Here is an 18,560-nt window from a genome sequence, read left to right as displayed (position 1 = left end):
GTTGTCATTATTCTGATTTCTAAAGTGCAAGGTGCTGCTTGAGATACAATTATCAAGAACTATATGAAAAACTTTCAGATGTTGGTAGTGTGGGCAGACAGGGAAACTCACCATTCTGAATAAAGTTACATTGGGTGTGTCAGTGTTCAGGAAGTAGTCTGTGAGTTTGCTAAACTGTAGATTAGGTCTCCACTGGTGAATTAGTTTTCCTTAAAGAATAACAGCACACTACTAAATAAACAGGGGCTTGTAAACATATTGTTACATGGGCCTCTTTGAAACGAGAATTTTGCTGAACATCAGAAAATAGTTTTATATAAAGCTTTCCTTAAAGTGGAAGAGAGAACTTTTAACAAGCAGAATTGAAGGTATAGTGTTATTTACTTTAACCTAGATTCTTCTTCATGTATACTGGGAATTGTGCATAGTCTAGAATGCAAAGGGGAAAATGGTCACAAAAAGATCCATGAGTAAATGCTGGTGGGTTTTCCCCTTCTTGCACTTGCATAAAGTGCCTTCTACTGCTAATGAGGTGTGTGTGTGTGTGTGTGTGTGTGTGTGTGTGTGTGTGTATGTCCCTTCTCCACATTTCTTCTCTATGTGAAGTTTAAGTTTCCATTCCCAAACCTTGGGGAGTTTAATGAGTCACCCACTCTGAACGCTCTCTCTCAAGGACTTCATTGCAAATCGACATGTGTTCCTGCAAATAGGACAGATCCAAGAAATCCAACCTCAACTCAGGAAGCAACCTAACTGTCAGATATAGGTCACAACAAGATCTCTCCGTGCTGTGCAACCCAGGAAAGAAGGAATGGACGCTCGGAGCCCTGGCTCCACTCTTGGGGGACAGCTGGATAACTCGGCCCCACCTGGGAGGATGCTTTTGTTTACATCTCAGGTTGCCGCCTGGCGATTGGTGGCTGGGCTGGAAGGGAGGGTCCGTAAGAAACGCGACACTTGGGGATGCTGCCCCCTATCACATGATGGAAATTTCCACTCTTTGGAAAGGCTAAAGGAAAGGAAGGAAGGGTCTCTTGATTCACCTTTTCCCAATAATTCCCCTGGATTCCAGTCCAAAGAAGTCAGGAAAAGAGGTGGGTGAGTGAAATTCTGTGTATTTTCTGTTAGACTCAGAGACTTGTCAGTGTGCAAAGTGGAAGCTGGCTCTAGCCTGGACGGCTTTGTGTGTGGGCACCAGGACCCGCACACGCATGCACCCGGGCCTTTCAGCAGTCTGGGACCTAGGTTAGGCGCTGTGGCTCTTTTTAACTTGATAGTCCCCAGTCTTAATACTTTCTAAATAATACTTCGGGCCGTTGCAGGCTAACAACTGGATTGTCCAGAAATTAAATAAAGCAGAGCGCGGGAGGGGCACAGGCTACTGGAGAGGGCTGGCCTGGGACTCCCTTTCCAGGGAGGAGGTGGTTTGCCAAGGTGGCCTCTACGGGGGGTGGGGGGGATGGGGGAGGGGCATCCCCACTTTGGTTCGGGGTACCAGATTCCCTTGTCGGGATTTCTGGTCTTGTGTGTTGGGACCTTTTGGTGTCTCCACCGCCTGCTTTGCGGAGAAGTGCGACCCGTCCGGGCCGGGACGGTCGCTCCGCGTCCCCCTGGGGATCATGCCGGCGAGGCGTTATCCGAGTCCCTGGTTCCGTGCCCGTGTCCTCAGGGCGGGGACACTGGGTGCGGGTTTAAAATAGACGCATGGCCGTTGACAGCTGGGCTGCCTCGAAGGCCAGCGTGATTCCCCGAGGGGGGTCTCGGCTGGGGAGCGCCCTGGGAGTCCCTGTCTCGGGGGAGGAAGGTGAGGACAGTTCTGGGCCTGGGAGCCTTTCTGGGTGGTGGGCAGGGTTGTCGACAGAGCCAGCGTCCCGCACCGTCGGGTTTCAGAGCCTGCTGAGTGCACCCGGGAGGAAAGATTGGCAGGGAACTCACAGTGGGCGTCCGCTAAGAGGGGAGGCCCAGGGAGAAGCGGGCAGAGGTGAGGATGAGAAGCCAGGCCCGATGGGGAGGGGAGTGAAGAGAAGAGAATGAATGGGGGGGCGGGTCTGGGCCCTGTGAGCCCCAGGGAGGGAGGCAGGCGGCCAGCGGGGACCGACAGCTGTGCGCGCAGGGGGCGCGGTGCGGCGGGGGTGAGCGTGGGTGGGGGTGCGAATCCTCCGCGAATCCTCCTGTTCCTCTGCGTAGGCTCGCAGGGACAGGCGGAGAGACCATGGGTCCCCAGATGCTGACGGGCAGCTGACTCGATTGGAGAAAGAACGGGTGCGCTCAGCCTGGAGAGCCGGGTGCGAGGTCGCGCGCCCGGGGGTTTGCTGGGGACTGCGGGGCAGCGATGCGGGCGTCTGAGAGACTGGGGGCGGGCCGGGGGCTGGAAAGCCGCTGTTTGAGATAGAGGCCGGTGGGGTACCCGGGCGGGGCTCTGTTGGAACAGGACAGGCTGGCGCTGGGTGGCAACTTTTGAGTGAGAGGCACCGCCCTCTCTACCTGTCTCCAGTCTCAGGGAATCTTAGGTGCCTAGGAATAAGGAGAGTAGGAGCGAGCCTGTGGAGTAGGCAGGTCCTCGCGGTGCACTTCCCACAGACTCCCTCTCCGCTACGGCCCAAGGCCCCAGGACCAGCCTGCTGTGGGATCCACCTTGGAGCCCAGCTTCTGGTCCCTAGGGGAAGGGGCAGCCTCCAGGGCCGCAGGTAGATGGCCTGCCCAGCGCTGCTTTCCGTGGCCCTTATTTGCTTCCGGGCAGCCTAAACATAATCATTAAGACCAGGTTGCCTTAAAGAGAGCGCCCTGCCCTTACATCACAATTTCCAGGGCCTCTTAGCTGGGGCTACAGTTAGAGTCTGCTTCAGCTGTCTTTCTGTGGAGGTTAACTTTCTGCCAGGTGTAGGGTGAGAATCAACGCATAGTTTTTCGTTGTTGTTCTTCCTCCTCCTTTTTAAAATGTTTATATATTCAAAACGGTGATTTCTATAAAAAACAAAAGTTTAATGGGTTTAATGTCTGGTTGCATATCTTTGACATAATCAAAATAATAATATATTAAAATAATAACACAGTTAAAAAACACAGTATGTTTTCCTGTATCTTGTAGGAAGCATAAGGGGTAGGAGAGGGGAGAGACAAAAGAAAGCAGAGGAGGGGCCTCCCAGAGCCAGGCTTTGGGCTAGCAAAACCTTTATATATGTGAATCTCATTTAATCTTCACACAGTACTCCATCCTGTAGGTGTTTGTAATGTTCATTTTACAGAGGAGGCATTTGAAGCCCAGGGTAGTTAAGCAAAGAGCCAAAGGTCACGTAACTAGTGACAACACAACCAGTGGTATTAGAACCAAGTCCATCCAAATCAAAGCTCCTGCTTGTCCTAATAAGGGCAGAAATAAAATAAGGACAACTGGGAGAGAGGACAACAAAAACTGAAGCAAAGAAGATGGCTACAAGTGTGTAACACAACACAGCAGGATGCGAGTGATGAGAGAAATGGCAAAATAAAATCACTTTCATGTGACTGTAATCTTCTACTGGTCTTCCTCTCACTATTTATGAAATGACCTAATTCTACTCATCCATTCCAGGAATAACCAGTGAATATCACTATCTTTCAGGAGCCATATTAAGGAGTTTCTTTTATCCCTGTCTCCCTAATACCTAGAACAGTGCTAGACAAATACTAAATGCTCAAGAAATATTTGTTGAATAATGGATTGGTTAGTGGAGGAAAGAATAAATAAGTAAACAATTGCAGGCCAGGGGGGAATCATATTTAAGCACTCCACCACAGATGTGGTTTCAGAAAGGGGTCAGGGAATAGTGAAAGACTGTGTGGTGCTTGAGCTAGATTCTAAAGCAGAAATTAAAGTTAGCCAGGCAAAGAACTGGAGAAGGCCAGGAGAGGCCTCTCCACAGGGAGAACAGCCTGCTCAGTGCGGGGAGTGGGAGTTCCCTCAGGAATCTCAGAGTTCTGTTCCCAGGACCAGAAGGACAGAGAGGCTGGAAAGGGAGGGGTGGTCCAGAGGTCTCGCCCAAGGTTGTCTTTGAAGATGTGCCTTAGTTCTGCCCTTCCCTTGAATTTTGGAAGTGATCTGTGGTAAGAGAGAACCAAATGACTAAATGCAGGAAATGAGAACTTTATTATTTTATCATTTTATTATGCCCCCATAGTAGCACATAGCTTTTTAGACTCCTTATAATGTTAGGATTTTAAAACCAATGCTCAAATGGAAAGACTAGACTTTGTTGTTTCCTATATGTGAAAACCAAGTTATTCTTCTATTTCTTCAGGGTATATTCTATTTTAGCAGAGATACAGTCTACACAGCCATAAAAAAAGATTTCCAAACAAATGTTATTCTCTATTCATCTGAGGGAGAATTGGGGGTGCTTTCTCTCCTGGTTTTAGTTTTTAGTGTTTTTATACTTAATTTTAGTGTGTTACAGAAAAATCAGGAAGTAAAAATATAGTTTAAAAAATAAGGCATGGAGGGGAATTGGGCGGCAGGAAGGACTTCACACTCCTATCTCCACAGTGGATGATTATGCCAGCTAAGAGTCTGGCCTTTCCTAATATGCCTTGAAAACTTTAGTTCTCAATCTTTATTTTTTAAAAGCCACTTTTCCATCCCAGGCTCAGGTATGCTGGCATCTTTTCCCTAACCACATTTGTAAAATACCCTTGGTCAGAATGTTATTCGGAAGGGAATTCACAGAGTAGGTGAAGTCAATAAGTAATCTAAAGTGTCGTTTCAGTGATTCCATCCTTCAGTTCTTGGACAAGATTCTTAATATTTCTGAGCTTCAATTTCTTCACTTATAAAATTGGGGTCATAATAGCATCTATCTCTTGGGATTATGAGAATTAAATAAGCTATTACCTGTAAAGTGCTTGGATGAACAGCTGCTTGTATTAATGTACTGTCCAAAGCATTATTTGAAATGTTAATAGTTGTCCACATTAATGTTTTTTGATAGTGTTTTCCTCTAACTGTCATAACTAAAATAAAGGAAATGAGAGAAAAAATAAGAGGAAATGACGAAAGGACTAAATAATCTGCAGGACAGTGCAGCCTAGAGAATGATGTCATTCCCTGTATATATGAGTGAAATGTTCCCTTATTTCTCGGTGGGAATTTCCTCCTATTGATAGTGGCCAGTCTACACCAACATCCTCTCCAGTTTCCCCCGTTTTCTCCCACTTTGTCTCTCTTGTTCACTGCTGTTGCGCCAGCACCAAAATTTGTGTCTGGTATAAACAGATGCTGGTACATGTTTGTGGATGAAGGAAGGAAAGAAAGCTTGGTTCTTTCTCCTTTTCCTTGGACAGCATTTTTTCTTCAAATAAACACTTTTTTATTTAACTATTGCATTGTTGACAGTCAGTATATGTGTTTCTAAATGAAATTAAATATTTACGTAATATGCATGAGCCTCAGTGCCCTCAGAGTCAAGCCTCCTCGATTTGCATTCTGCCTCTGTCATTTGGACTCTCCGGGTTCAAATGCTGGCTCTCCCACCTTTCACCTGCCTAATCTTGAACAAGTGAGTTTACCTGTCTGCTTTACTCTTTATCTGTAAAATAATAATAGTTCCTCCCTCACAGGGGTTCTGTGAAAAGTAAATGAGTTTATATTTGCAAAGTATTTGGAATCACTCATGGCAGTTCATAAACACTAGAGTTATTTATCTTTAAATATCTAAAAGAAACCCTAGTTTTTTTCAATTAGATATAATAATAGTATCTACTTTATATAATTATTGCCGTGATACTGCTTGGCACCTGATAAACACTCAGTAAAATACTGTTGTTACTGCAGATCTTACAGCAAATCTTTATTGTTATAATCTGCTATGGGGATCTGAGGTTCTAACTTAGCCTTTCGATTTTTTTGTCTATTGGAAGTTTTATTGATTCTATTTCACCTTTCATACAAAACTCTTTCTTCCCACTCTGTCCTATCCCTTTGCCTTGCATCATTCTTTTTAAATTGGAGATTCCTTAGAACAGGAACTTTTGATCTTTGTTTTGGAATAATTTTATGACATTGGGTACACTCTCAGCACTATAAAACTGTTAAGAAGAAGGAAAAAGAAAGACACATTTCACTTAGAGGCAACTTTGGTGGCCAGCTGGCCGGTCGCCTGTTGGCAGCGTTGGTACCCCATGCAGGCTGCCTGGCAGCAGCTCCTTCAGTGGCTGGTGGCCTGAGGGTCACAAGCATCTGAGGCTCTTTTGGTTCTAAGAAACCCAAATCCTGCATGTTAGGTGGGACTGCTAGGTGGGACTGAAGGTGGTCTTGTTTTTGGAAAGTTTTTCTCATAAGAAGGATGTTATATGGATTCAGAATGCTCTTAAAAACTGTACCATCCAAGTGACTTTTTTTGTTAAAATGATCTAACATAAAGGGCTGGTGTTTCCAACCTCATTTTGTGAATGCTGGGAAGGTATTCAGATAGTTGAGAGCTTTGTGCAAGTGGAGCTCTTTTATTATAGTCCTGCGAAAACATTCATTTCTTGTCTTTTGAAATAATTCTTCAGTAACAGCACACTGAAAAAATGTTTGACACCTTTTTATCATGTGTTGCTCTGCTTTATTTGGTAATACATCTTCATTTAAAACAGGGATCACTGGAGAAAAGGACCCGGGCAGAGAAACCTTATGTATTCAGACAATGAAGTGTAAGGCTTGGTACTTTTCTACAATTTCATAATAACTATTCCGTGATTTTACCTTTGGTTAAGACAACTCAGGTTTCTTAAAACTAACAAAAATAGTGTGCTTACAGAAGGAAATTTCCCGCCAGCTTGTGCGTGGTCACATGACAACTGAGGGACACAGGCCTGGTTGGCAATCACAGCAGGTAGCTCTTCCATTTGACAGAGGTCACTTAGGGCCCAAAATAGCATCTTTAGCCCAAGGGCAGCTATCCAGGTCAGGACGTTCAAGTTTGGAGACTCTTGCTGTTACACCACTCTGGCCTTTCACCCCACCCGTTGGCAGGAGGAATGCCCCCCAGAGGTCCCTTCACATGGGGCTTTCGAAAAGAGAATGCTATCCTTGATCTGCATGCCCAAAGCATGAGAAATATGGGAACTGGAGCCTGCAACTAGCCAAGGGAAAGGCCTACACTTCTGAACAGTACGCCACCCCTCTGAGCAGCCAGCACCATTGGAATGCCACCCTACCCCACCCACACCCCAAGCAGAGAGGAAAACAAAATGTCCTCTACTATATGAAAGGGTTTGTAAAACCCCTCTGAGTTTTTACAATTTTGTATTCTCGACTTTCAGAGACACACTGTTGACTCAAAGAGTAAAACAAACTGTGGGTCTAGATCTCTAACAAGTTCTGTGTCTAGCTGAGCGTAACTACCTTAAGTCTCTCTTTTAATGATTTCTGTCACCAGAAAAATGTTCTTTATCCTATGCCCTGTGAGAAGAAAAAGAAAGGCAGGGAATGGTAGTCCCAAAGTCTAAACATGAAGGACTGCCATGGCTAAAATCATTTATAACTTCTTTTATAAGGAAATCTGCACTCCTAAATCTTTTGTCTTGTCCTTGTGGGTTATCTTTTTTTTTTTTTTTTTGGTACAGGGGATCCTTGTGGGTTATCTTGAATAAGCATTAGAGACCTTGTCACTTGGCAGGCTATTCTTCTGGGTCATACCTGCTGTGGGTGGAGCATAAGGTTCCTCAGTGTGTGGCAGGATAGTTAACCTAGTCTTGTAATCTTGAAGAAATGAATGTTTTGCTGTAAGTCAAGGGACTGGACAAAAGGTCCATTGTTTTATTTACATTTATATTATACTCTTTACTTGTTTGACTAATGATGATAGTTATTAGGAAGGTATGATAGAAAATATAAATATATTCACTATGGCAGCCATTAAAGTTGATAAGAGGGTGGTTGTTTTTCAAATTTTAGTTGTGTAATTACTTTCAAACTATTTTGTGACACTGTAGCAATATCTGCATTCTAAAGAATGAAATAAAATACAGTATAATGCTTTACATTCTTTATACTAAAATATCTTAAAGTTTAAACTCCTTAATCTAGCAATCAAGATCAACCTCAATCAAATTCTATGTAAATATCTTACTTTAGCTAATGGTATATTTACTGTTTTCGTGTTAGCTCTGATTCCGTTTCTCCTGTCTGGGACCCTCACACCTCTCTCTGACGTCACACCATTCTTCCTACTTGAAATCTGCTCTGCCCATTCCAGCCATCATGTTGAGATCTCTAGTTCTATTCCATGAGTCATGGAAAAAATGGATCTTGTTTTATGTATAGTGTCTGTTATGGTTTAGATCCCGAATGTTTTCCCAAAGGTTCATAGGCTAAAGGGTTGGACACCAGTTTGTGGCCCTGTGGAAAGATGGTAGAGCTGTTAAAAGGTGGGGCTTAGTGGAAGAAAGTTAGGTCATTGGGAGCATGCTTTCCGATGGATATGGAGTCCCCCTTCCTTTCTCTTTGCTTTTTGGCTCTTGTGAGGTAAGTGTAGCCTCTCCCTACTGTGATGAGGATCTGTCTCACCACAGGCACAAAGTGATGGGGCCAACCAACCATGGACTGAACTTCTGAAATTTGAACCAAAATAATTTTTCCTCCTTTTAAGTTGATTATCTTAGGTGTTCTGTTAGTGACAGAAAGCAAGTATCCAACACAAAGTAGGTACTCAGTACTGATGGAACGTCATTAAAAATCAGGCTCCAAAGTCAGACATAGGGGTGAGAGTCCTGGCGTAGACACTAGCTTATCAGTTTGGTCTTTGGGTAAGCTACTCACTTGTTCTGAGCTTCAGTTTCCTCACTTGTAAAGCAGGAATAATACTGATATCCACCCCAAAGATGAGAGTATTACCAATGTGACGCTTGTAAAGTACTTGGCACAATACTGGGCCCATAGTAAGGTCTCAGTGAAAATTATTATTATTGCCATCATTAATGTGATTAGTACTAATAACTTTTCAAATGAGATTTCTATCTTTACAAAATTAATAGGATTATGGTCTGAGTGGAGCTGTTATGGTTTACATCTAGATGTTTCCCCAAAGCCTCGTGTACTCATAAGTTGGGCTTTTGGGAGGTGACTGTATTATGAGTGTGTGATACTGGGCTATGGGTGTGTGACACTAGATGAGTTCACTGCTGGGTTTACAGTGGGGTGTGATGTTGGGAGGTGAAGCCTGGTGGGAAGAAGTGGGTCACTTTGAGCATGGCCTGGAACACTATGTTTCCCTCCTCTCTTTTTTCATCCCATTTGCTTCCTGCTTCCATGCCATGAATTCCTTCTTCTCTGCCATCACTCTCTGTCATGCCGCCCTGCCTTGGAGCCAGCTGATTATGAACTGAAACCTCTACAAAGTGAGAACTAAAATAAATCTTTCCTCCTTTAAGTTGTGGGTGTTGGACATTGTGTCTCAGCAATGACAAAATGCCTAAGACAGATTTATACTACAAACATAATTGTTCACGTTTCCTTGTATCTGTCTCTCAATGCTAATTGTCCATATAAGAAGGGACAAGCATCTTCCCATACCTATCAGCCAGGAAGACAAAATCTCCAGTTACCTACCTACTGAGATTAGACACCAATGGATTAAGACAAAAGCATATTTCCTTTTTAGTTCTAATAGAAATGTGTGTGTCTTGGCACAAATTATATTTTGAGTAAAAGATAATCAAATGATGAGTGCATTTCTATACAGAGGGGAACAATGCTAGATGCTGGCTTCAAAGAATAATGAAAATAGCCTCACAGTGAATTATCTAGCCTTGCAGCTATTTGCATATACAACCTGTGACCTTAAAAAGTGAGAATTTTTAATGAATTAATTGGTTTTCTTATGTACAAAATACTGAGTTAATAGATTTTCTGATGTACAAATTTGTTGATATCTCACAGAAGCATTGGTTCAGTCAAATCCAGTAGATTACCAATAGTGCTCTCATGGTTACATTGATTCTAAACAATCCTCCTTTTTTGCTTTGAATTACGGTCTAAAATTGTTTAGCACACAGCAAACATTTATAAATAGAACAGCACTACTTTAAATAAATAGCAGGGAAGAATTTGGGGTAAGGGATTTCATCACAGATTCTTTTTTTTTTTCCTTTGGTACCAGGGATTTAACTTGGGTCCTTATGCTTGAAAGGCAAGCGGCAAGAACCACTGAGCTAAATCCCCAGCCCTTCATCACAGATTCTAACTTTATCCTGTTCCCAGGCTGCACCTTAAATAACTGTTCTTTGTTAAGTAATTAGAAATTATGTATACATATATAGAGAAATCCTAACAACTCCACCAAAAACTATTAAAACTAATAAATGATTTTAATAATGTTGCAGGATACAAAATCAACATACAAAAATCAGTTTTGTTTCTATATGCTAAAGACGGACTATCCTATGAGGAAATTTTAAAAAGGCTCTCATTTAGAATAGTACCAAAAGAAAGTAAAGTACTTAGGAATAAACGCAACTATGGAGTTGAAAGTCTTGGACATGAAAAACTACAAAACACTGATGAAAGAAATGAAAGACAAATGGAAACACATCCTGAGTTCATGAACTGGAATACTTAATATTAAAATATTCATGTGACCCAAAGTGATCTACAGACCCAATCCGATCTCCATCAAAATTCCAAGGACATTTTTTTACGAGAAGAGAGAAAGAATCCTAAAATTTACATGGAACCACAAAAGCCCCCAAGTAACCACAGTGATCGTGAGAAAGACTAACAAAGGTGGAGATATCACACTTCCTAATTTCAAACCGTCTCACATATTTAAGCTGTGAAGTATAGAAATAAAAGCAGCCACATAGATCAGTGGAACAGAAATGATCCCAAAATTAAATTTATGCATATATGGTCAACTAATCTTCAACAAGAGTGCTAATACTACACAGTAGGGAAAATACGGTCTTCTAAACAAATAGTGTTGGGAAAACTAGACATCCACACGCAAAAGAATAAAATTGAGTCTCTATATTATACCATACACAAAAGTAAACTCAAAATGGATTAAAAACTTGAATATACCACATGTAATTGTAAAAATCCTAGAAGAAAATATAGGGAAACGGCTTTTGACGTTGCTTTTGGCAGAGATTTCTTGGATGTGACATCAGAAGCACAGCGATCAAAAACAAAAACATCAAACTGAAAAGCTTCTGGACATCAAGAGAAATAACAGAATGAAAGGGTAATCTATGGAATGGGAGACAATATTTACAAGCCATATTTGATAAAGTGTTAATATCCAAAATATATAAGGTGCCCCTAAAATAAATAGCCCAATTAAAAAATGGGCAAAGGATTTGAATGGACATTTCTCCAAGGAAAGCATACAAAAGACCAAAGGTTACCTGAAAAGATGCTCGGCATCCCTAGTCATCTGAGGATCACAAATCCAAATCACAATGAGATAGCACTTCATACAAGTTCAGAGGCTATTAGAAAAAAGACAAGATAATACTTGTTGGCAAAGGTATGACTCAGAGGGAGCTCTTACACACCATTGGTGCAGTCAAATTAGTGCAGCAATTATGGAAAACAATATGAGCATTCCTCGGAAAATTAAAAATAGACCTACTAGGTAGTCCAGCAATCCCACTTCTTGGTATTTACCCCAAAGAATTTTGAAATCAGCATCTTAAAGAGATATCTGTGCTCTCATTTTCACTGCAGTACAGCTCAGAATAACTGAGTTCTGAAAAAATAAAAAAAAAAACCATGGAAAGATGAATGACAAAAGAAAATATGGCTTACACATAAAATTAAATATTATTCAGACTTAAGGAGAAAGAAATCTTGTTATTTTGACTTCATGGATAAATCTGGAAGGAGCATGTTAAGAGAAGTAAGCCAGTTTCAGGACAAATCTAGTCGATTCCACTTCCGTGAGATACCTAAAGAGTCCAAATGTACTAGTTCTTCTTATTCTGCAAATCTGGTTTGCCTAAAAGGAAGTCAAATTCAAACTTTAAACATCAGCATATAAACTACTTAAATAAAATGAGGAAGAGGTTTGGGATAGATAAAAATATGATTCACACAGAAGTGGTCTATGGGTTTCATGATTTGTCCAGGCTGCCTTTCTTAAGACTCTAGCGTGCAGAACTCACTGACCTGCCCTGTCACCAGCCAGCAGCTGACAGTCACTCCCAGAAAACAAAGGTAATCAAAACCCAAACTGTTAGATTACTCCATAAGAAACAAATGCCAGATGAACATGCAGTTCCTATTCTACCGGCCTAAGTCAAAAGCTTTCCAAAAGGCCATCATCTTTTAACTTAAACATTATATTTCTTTATTCTGTTCATTTTTGAAAAAACAAGAAATTTTAACATCTAATGTTTACACAAGCCATATATATATATACACACACACATATATATATAATAGAAAATATTCTTTAAGGAGCATATGGCCCTTCTTAACACTTTTCTGTTACTTTATTAGTATTGTACTTAAGTAATTTCATGGATAATTATAAATTTTAACTATAATCAGCTATGCAAATGCAAAAGTGATACTACATATGGGTTTGCTTCTATATATTTTTCTAGCATTTCATGAATTTAACATTATATATTCAAATTCACAGCTGGTCCGGTAAAAGAGCAAGAAGCAGAGGTTGAAAACAGAAAAGGAGGAAAAATGGGGGCACACTGAGAGGAGATGCTTTTGTTTAAAGGCTTAGGTGACATTGGAGCATCCTGGGATTCGGGTGAAACTCTAGATCTGAGTTTTGGTTGGTGCAAGAGAAGCAAGAACCAGGCAAACAGGGACGTCTGGTTGTGACTTGCGGTGTAGTTTTCCTCATTTTCCAATTTTAAAACATCTGGCCTGAAAGGTAAAAGAATAGGTTCAAGAAATATCTGCTCATCAAGGCCCAATAGGTTAAAGGTTCTGGAAGTTTCTCCATGTTGAACATCCAAGTTAGTTCTGCTCCGGGGCCCACAGTGGGAGTGAGCAAGCAGGAGACACCACCTCTAATCCACAAGATCAGACCAGCATTGGGCATTTTAGTCAAAAAAGGCCACAAACCAAATATGTTCCCTAGTATCTGTACATTTATTCATAACAAAAGTATTTGCAATTGTTGGACCTCTGGGAGAGAAAAATCACTAGAAAACTTTTATTAAGCAAAAACTGGGAAACTGAAATTTAATTGTATTTATTATTGCCATTTGAAAATATACAAAAACATCATTGATGATATTTTCACTTTCTTATGTATAGAAACATTTTGGATTCTCACAGTCCTGGTTCAAGCCCTGTAAGTCTTATCTTCCTTCTGAGCTATTAAGTTCCTCAACCTTGACTTCTGTCATAAATGTTTCAGAAACTTGATCATCTCAGCTGGTGACAGGTCATTTTCCACCAAGGTCTCCAAATTCTTCTGAACTGTTACTTCCTACATAGTTTCTTTTTAAACAAATTGATTAGTACTTGAAAGCCTATTGATGCCCCTTTATAATTCTCTCAATAAGATGAATAGAAATAGCATACACCACATATTTTCTAAGCTTCTAGCTCTGTAAATTTTTTGTTTTGTAAACAAGTTAGAAAAGCAGTTCTCAGCCCATGTGAATACATTTCTTATTACCCTCATGTTCTTCAAAATTAACAATAAAAAAATGCAGGCAGCATACTTTTGAACTAAGAAAATAAATAGTCAATTGAGATAGACTTCCCATTCCCCATGGGATTTGGGTGACCAAACTACTGACCGAGGTTAAAAGAAGGCCTAGTCAGCTGCCCATCTGACAAATGAAGAGCAAATAATTTTCCCATGATAAAATAGAAGAAATGTTTTATACTTATACTTTAGAAATATAGTGCTTGTGTTCATTTTTTATTCATTTTTTAACAAACTTCAAATATATGGAAAACATCAGGCAATATAAAAATAAGACATTCTATTTAGCTATCATGCTTTTTACAAAATGATAGTCATTAATCCAAGTCCTTACATTACTTTGATTATGTTCTTTGCAACCATCCAAATACACTTAACCTTTCAGATTCCTTTTGTGAATAATGACAAGAAATATTTAAGAACAATCTAAAAAAAAGATTTAAAAATTATTCTTGTGGTCTCACATTAAAATGTTATTATTCCCCATTTCCATTTTTGCAGAATATCTAATCTATAGCTGTACAACTAAAATGTATTTTCAGATGTCTTTTAAAAAGAATTCTCCTCATCTTAGAAACATGTGTGTTGCAGAGGTTACTACACCAAGTCCATATATTTTATTAAATACAAGACCAGAATAAATAGATGTTGCAGTCAACCAGAGAAATGATGGGGGCATCAAGACCATCAGCATTTCTCTTATAAATAAATCTTTTTCAGGGCTTCCTACACATGAAATATTATTTCCTTAACATGTTCACACAACAGCAAAAGTGAATCCCTGAGTGGTTGAGTATTTTAAGGGGCCCACTCAAGGAAGCCATTTCTCCTGAGGATGTTAATATTATAATATCAAAAGTTTGGAAATCATTCCTGAAATGCCTATTTTTTATGGCTTGTGTTTAGATCTTCCCCAAAGCTTCATCCAAATGAGATGAGGTGGCTGAATCTAGAGTGTGTGATGGTAGGATTAAGGGTGTGTGATTAATAAACCACCACATGTGAGTGATTGGTTTGGCACCACTCTAATGCCAGTAGTCTGGATGAGGTAAAAGGGGCAGAAAGACACTGTTAATGTCCCTTGTTGCCTTTGCTACCTTGTGTGCACCATATTGTTTCTTCTCTATGATGCCTATTTGCCATCCCTGCCTCGGAGGCAATGGATTATGGACTGACACCTACACAAACTGTGATCTAAAGAAACCCTTTCCCCTTTAACTTTGGTTGTCAGGTATTTTGTCTCACCAAGGAGAGAAAAGTAACTAACATACCTGCATACTGATTTCCATAGTGGTTGCACTAGTTTACATTTCCTCCAACATTGTAGTAGGGTGTCTTTTTCACTGCAACCTTGCCAGCATTTGTTATTTTTTGACTTCTTGATGATTATCTTTCTTTCTGGTATAAAATAGAATCTTAGGGTTGGTTTAATTTCCCTTTCTCTAATGGCCACTTTAATAAGGATAAGCTTCTTTTTTTTCATCATAGTTATTTGGTGTTCTGGAAGCCTTGATTATGTATGTTGAACTTGATTTGTATGTTGAACTCTTTTTTTTATATTTGGAAATTTTTCTGCTGTGATTTCCATAAACATATTAATAATTCCATCTGTGTTACCTTCTAGTTTTTCCCTAACTCCAGTTAGCCTTAACTTGGTCTTCTTCATGTCTCTAGGTGGTCTTTTCTTGTTCACTTATATATATATTTTTATGAGTACTTCTTCATAACTTACCATTTTGTTCTTAATTTCAGACATTCTGTCTTCACATTGGCCATTTCTGCAATTTATGAATTCTATACAGTTTTTTATTTTAGATATTTCTGTCTGATACAAGAATTTTATATCCTTCGTGAATCTGTCATTCATGTTTTCAATCATTATGGTCAACTCCTCCAATTTTTACTTATTTCCCCTGAATTAATTCCCCTGGAATTATCATTCCATGAACTTTCAGATCATTACCTCTTTGAACTCATCTAGTTTCTTCATCTCTTCTATAACCTTTATATAGAGTAACACTGCCTGGTATTTGCTTTATTCTCCATTTGTGCCCCCTTGCTCTGCCTCAAGTAAGTTGAGGGGCCTTGAGGGTCTTCTGTTGCTTTGGTTTCCCCTAATGCTGTGTGTATGTATATCTGATCTCCTTTTTTTTGGTACTATACATTAAGGTCTAGTAGAATGGGGAGAGCTTGTAGTTTATATGAAGATTTTTGGTTATTTTTTCTTGTTGCTGAGTCAGAAATACCTGACATCCAAAGTTAAAGGGGAAAAGGGTTATTTAACTCACAGTTTGTAGTGGTTTCAGTCCATAATCTACTGGCTCTGAGGTAGGGTGGAACGGCAGAGGGGCAACAGTTCATGGTGGCAGAAGACACCAAAAGCAAGCAAGCAAGCAAGGGAACTTAACAGAGTCTTCCTGCCCCTTTTCTCTTATCCAGACTACTTAGGGCAGGTACACCCTTAATCCTAGGGCCCTTCAGCCTAGCATTGCACAATGAATTAACCTCACACTCTAAATACAGCTACCTTTGAAAAAGCCCTACTTACTACTGCATGAGGCTTTGTGGGGGACATCTAGACACAAACCATAACACTGCCTGCTTGTGTATTTTCAGCTTTGTACATCCAGATATAATTTACCCCTTCTGTTTAATTTAAATTATTTGGATTTTGCCCCTGTGTTTTGCAGAATGAATTGCTTCTGGTTATAACTGACCCAGTCATACATTGCTTACATATGATAGACCTTGAACTTACACTTTTACCCTTTTATCTATCCTCTGTGCAGACTATTATGTTCACTGTCTCATTTATGAGAGAGAGAGAGAGAGAGAGAAGGCGAGGAGACAGAGAAGTTCTCTGTGTCTACTTAGAATCCTTGAAAAGTCACTTTGCCCTCAAATGTAATTAATTCAGACATGCTGTCTCATGTATATTTTGTAACAAATTATTCTCAAATAATAGCCATAAGATAATATAAATTGAAAAGAAAATTGTTTCTTAAACATTTTAGGTGAAGACTAATAGGCACAAAGCCATGGTATCTCCTCTATTTCCATACAATAAAATGCACAAAATTGCTTATTTCTATGTGACAAAGAACAAATCAAGCTGGATCTAATAAAGGATTTCACACAATAATATTTTAGAATTCAACTCAAATTTTAAGTAATCTTATTCAAGTTAATCTCAAATTAATGAAATGCAACGTGTATGTATGTTTGTAAGACTTCTCTGAATTTAAAAAATATAAAGATTGAAGATGTCTATCACTTATGTGATGCTGCTTGATCAAGAAGCTGCCTCACAGAGAATGTCATCACCTTATTTATTATTGATTAAAAAGATATTCATTTGATTCAGCTAACTCTGATTACATCAAACTGTGTGACCAGCTGATTTGGGAATAAATTCTAAAATGCTTGGTAACCTGAAATCTTAAGAGTGTAAGCAAAATATAGGTTACTTACTTTGATATTAATCTTTAGATCTTTGTGGCTTATCAATCTCACTGAAAAAAACCATAAATCCAAAGTGTGGCCAAATCAGTCCTCCAAAATCTACCAGTATATTTGCATGTTTAAACATTAACTAAAGGACAAGTCCTGGGGTAAATATGCACCACAGTGCCATTCAGCTTCACAGATTTGTTAACACTAAACAAACACATATTGCAAATTGTGTCTTATTACAAGGTTATTTTCTCAGATTCCATGGGCCAGTGTCAAAATCTGCTTCTTTCCAGCTTTACAACAGTGCTAACCAATAATATTAGAAATGAAATAAAGGTTTAATCAAGAGTAACAATATATTTTCAAGGCAAAAGATTTTGAGACTAATTTAATTGATAATCAATTTTTCAAATGTCACATCACTCTTGTAAATGAACATTAATAAAATGCTTTATGTTTATAATGCTTAAGTACCTGTTATCTCCTTTAACCCACATAGTGGCCTTATATAAGTTTTTATTAGATCCAGCTTTGAAGAATATTATGTCAGATTTTATCTACCTCTTCAACAAAGCTCCTCAGTTAATCTAAGGCATATAGTCAGTTAGAATAAAACACAGCCCACAAAGTCCTGACATTCAAAACAATCCTTTAAGTATACATATATAACAAATACATAATCTTTTCTGTGTGCCAACATTCCTCTGAATGCTGCAGAAATATTAACTTAGTTAATCTTTATCATAGCAGAGTGAGGTAGGCATTATTATTATTATTTACTTTTTCCAGATGAGGAAACTGAGGCAATCAGAAATGCCAAACCATTTTCTCAAAGTCAGAAAGACAGTAAGTAATAGAAATCAGATCTAAGTCTAGGTAGTCAGGATCCAGAATTTCTTCTTTTTGACCCATGCAGGGGGAATAAGACCCACTGGGTACTCTTGAGGACTTGAAAGTCTGGAAGGGTAAACAATACATTGCTGTCCAGCATGTGAGTGGGTGCCACAGTAAGTGTAGGAGGCAAAGGCAGCGCAGAGGAAAGAAGGATGGGCTACACATTGTCCAAGCTCTCTCAGCGAGTAGGCAGCATGGTGGGCGTTAGATCTGAATCCTTGAATTTGGACTCTTTCTTTTTTAAAAAATAACTTTATTATCAAATACACACACATACAAAAATTAAAACCATTCAAAGAAGAACAATGCAAGGGAAAAAACTACAATAATATTCAAATACAGTAGAATTCAACCAAAACAAAACTGAAAAGCACTTAAACGTTTTTCCATATAACTTAAAAAAGCATCTCAAGCTCCAACAAGACACCAAAGGATGTGACTTGTTTCAGGAAGATCCCCAAAACCAACATTGAACAAACAGTGGTCTGGAAAAAAACTCCAGTTAGCTGGCAGACTCCACATAAGCCAAGCTTCTCCCTAATTTAAATTTCGCTACAGTCATACGACACA

The 18,560-nt window shown here is 39.6% G+C and overlaps 1 protein-coding gene across 3 annotated transcripts in view; it reads left to right on the top strand.

The window, feature by feature from the left end:
* The first annotated feature begins 921 nt into the window (after nucleotides 1-921).
* The window catches only part of Slc38a4 (solute carrier family 38 member 4), a 71,508-nt gene continuing 53,869 nt past the window's right edge, over nucleotides 922-18,560 (top strand). Inside the window, exon 1 of one of the 3 annotated variants that reach the window (XM_013079064.3) lies at nucleotides 922-1,098. The gene's annotated coding sequence lies outside the window, so the exon portion shown is untranslated. Of the gene's footprint in view, nucleotides 1,099-1,781; nucleotides 1,805-18,560 lie in introns of those variants that run through there. The other 2 variants (XM_013079063.3, XM_087200161.1) reach the window with 2 other exon arrangements.

Source organism: Heterocephalus glaber, unplaced genomic scaffold (genome assembly GCF_053883595.1).
Source record: "Heterocephalus glaber isolate CG9 unplaced genomic scaffold, H.glaber_assembly_v1.0 deba00001733, whole genome shotgun sequence".
NCBI classification, from domain to species: Eukaryota; Metazoa; Chordata; class Mammalia; order Rodentia; family Bathyergidae; genus Heterocephalus; species Heterocephalus glaber.
This window is presented reverse-complemented; position numbering and strand designations above follow the sequence as displayed.